We start from the raw sequence: 3,301 nt of genomic DNA on the forward strand, positions 1-3,301 counted from the left end.
AAAACACCCACCAAAATGTCGAATTGCCACTGACAACACAGAAAATGCCTGCCGTGACAAAACTGTCAATTTTATTTTATGAAATAAGTTCCTCAAGTAATCCTGAAATAGTGTTAAAAAAGTCGTGCACTTCTACCAAAATGATCTCTAACAAATCTTGAAACTGTCCCAAAGATGTCTCTTACTAGTCCCAGAATGATCCCGAAATAGTTCTGAGCAGGCCCCGAAGCGCTCGAAAAAGTCGTGAACTTGTGCCGAAATGATCTCAAAAAGGTCCGGAACTAGTCTGAAAAGGATTCTGAATTGGTCCAAAAACGCTACCGAGCTGTTGCTTTAAAATGGTCCTCAAATAGTCAAATAGCCTACTAAAATTATTGCACAATGGTCTTGAAACGTTTCGGAACTAGTCTTGAAATGATCCCGAAATAGCCCTGAACTAATCCAGAAATGTTCATTTATGCACCAATAAGCAGTTACAAATTTCCTGCCGGGTTAATACAAGTTTTACCCATAGCGCGAACTAAGATTTTAACACCTCAAAAATTCACACAATGAAGGCTCGATTTTCACCATTAAAGAAATATTTGCAAAGTTTGAGGAAATGGCGTTTCTCCATTTTCCGAATTTCGTGCTTTGTTGAACTTTATGTAGATGACGGCGGGACCGCGCGCCGCATGCGGCATAAGCAAGGTATCAATCTGGCTCCAAAATATATAAAGACATTTGAGCCATGGTAAGAAACTTGAGGCCAAAAACACCTTGCATTCTTCCAATGAGGCACAGGGAAACAAAAAGTTTGGGAACCCCATGACGTACATTCGTGTTATTTAAAACTGTTTTAAAACATCCACTGCTTCTCCATGCCACCTGAAAAATAACATGACTACTCGTATTTAAAAATCACTTGCAAAAGATTATTTAAAGCGCCTCTACTCCCAAATTAAATCCACTAAAGTGTTAATTGAAAAATTTATTTTATTTCACTTTCAAGTGGTTTCACTTAATATTAACCAAATTTGTCTTTAACGCTCTCAAAGTGCATGAAGAAGCCCGTTGTGCCAAAAGAGCAGCCGAGTAAAAGATAACCAAAAACATTACAAAAAACCAAAAAAAAATGAAAATCCCTTTGCGCATTGCACATTGCATAAATTTATGGCAAGAGCTGAAAAGCAAAAACGGCAACGCTACGAGTAGTAGTATGTATGTCTGTCCGGTAGCCACGACAGTGCCATTGCCAATGCCCTTAGCAGTTGGCAATGGTTGCGGTTGTGATTGCGGTTGCAGTTGATGCCTGCGAGTATGTATACCGCACAATTCGCCAGCTAGTAGTGAGATATGTTTTGCTGCTGTCAGATGCAGCCAAAAGTGGAACAACCAACACTGCCCCTTTTGCTCTTGCTCCTTCCTCTTCGTAGGAATATCCATAAAAATAGTGTAAGGTGCAAGAGCAGAGATGAGTTTGCGAAATTCACGCACTGCACGTACGACGTGGAAATCGAGAGCTACCTATGTATGTGTGTACATTAGGGTCGTCCAAACTAAGAAAAGTCGGAATTTTAATGCTATCACCCTCCAGGATTGTTCTATATCGAAAGAATATACCCCAATAATTTTTTTTTTTTAATCAAAAAATATTTACATGGGAAAAAAAATTTTCGTAGAAATGGTATAAAATTTTTGAAAATCAATATTTTTCAATCGGAAAACTCTGATTCACTTCAGGACTCTCCCAATAACAATACACAGTTGTTTATTTAACCATTTTTTATTACTAAATTTTTTTATTTACCCCCCTTTGCATTTTCTGGGATTTTCTGGGGGTTTTTGGCGGACCTATAAAATATAGTTGCTATGAAAAAATTGTTAAATAATTAATTGCGTATTATTACTGGGAATAGTCTGCAGAGAAATAGGGTTTTCGGATCGAAAAATATTGATTTTCAAGAATTCTATACCATTTCTACGAAAAATGGTTTTTCCCTCATGTAAAATACATAGAAAATTTTGAGCGCTTTGAGCGACTTCTAACTATTTTTTGATTTCAAAATAAAATAGTAGGAGTATATTTTCAGCGGTATTGAACAATCCTAGGGGGTGACAACATACAAATTCCGTCTTTACTTTTTCACATGCATTTTTGGATCAGCCTAGTGTAAATGCTTTTATGTCTGCCTTTATGTACCTGAGTTCAGCGGAAATACAGATGTTGTTTACAGATGCAATGACATTTTTGTTGTCGCTTCAGAGAAGGTGAGGTATGGAGGTTAGCCAAAAAAAAATTTAAACAATTAGTAAAACAGTAAATAAATAAAACAGAGCAACCACAAAACAAACAAAGTCCATACCAAAAGGTATGTATGTATATGTATGCAAACATACACTTGCATCCATTTATGTGGCACCTTATTGCACATACATATACATATGTATATATGTACATGTGCCACTATAAAAAACGCTCAACTCGACTCAACTTGATTCGCCTTAGCGCATACTTAAGGCTAGTCTTACGTTGCGTCAGGAGGCACACAAGTTCAACAACGAGTTCAAGGTGAACATGTGATTGTGTCTGTCCAATGGCACAGACACACACTAATATGTGGGTAATGCTAAATGCATGCGCCTGTGTTTGCGCAAATATTGTTGGCACATCAGGCTGTCGACTTTTTCATGACAGATCCACTGTCTGCTCTCAGCTGTAGTTTGTATAGACTTTTTTCCACATATCCATTTTATTTTTGCCTGTGTTCTGGGTCATTATCCGCTTCCTTGGCTTTGTGTTGCGCACTTTGTTGCTTGCGGAAATTTTAGATTATACGAGTAAGTTTTTATCTACCTAAGTACGTATACATACATCCTTTGCTTATGGCAAGCTGTCATCTTTCTCTGCACAATTTTGACGTTTCTTGTGTTTAAGATGTTGGTAAATGTTAACATACCAGGATTTCGCTAACTACCAGGATTTGAAAAAATTTAATTTTATATCGCAAAAATTCGAAAAAATTTTACTTTAAGGAGCTTTAACTGAGCTTATTTATGAATTTATATGATTAAATATATTTCAATAATATATAGGATTTATGAATTTTCTAGTAAATTTTTTTGGAATTTTCGCGATTTATTTATTTTTTCATTTTTTCAAGCCCTGGTAGCGACACTAAAGTTTTTTTTTATACCCGAGCGCACTTGTGCACAAGGGTATATTAATTTTGTTCACATAACGGTTGTTTGTAACAGCCAAAACGAATCGAGATAGATATAGACAAATGTATACATAAATGATCAGGATGAAAAAAGAAAT

The sequence above is a fragment of the Rhagoletis zephyria genome, unplaced genomic scaffold (assembly GCF_001687245.7).
Source record: "Rhagoletis zephyria isolate East Lansing unplaced genomic scaffold, Rhagoletis_zephyria_1.1 Rzeph_scaffold_03805, whole genome shotgun sequence".
Taxonomy (NCBI): domain Eukaryota; kingdom Metazoa; phylum Arthropoda; class Insecta; order Diptera; family Tephritidae; genus Rhagoletis; species Rhagoletis zephyria.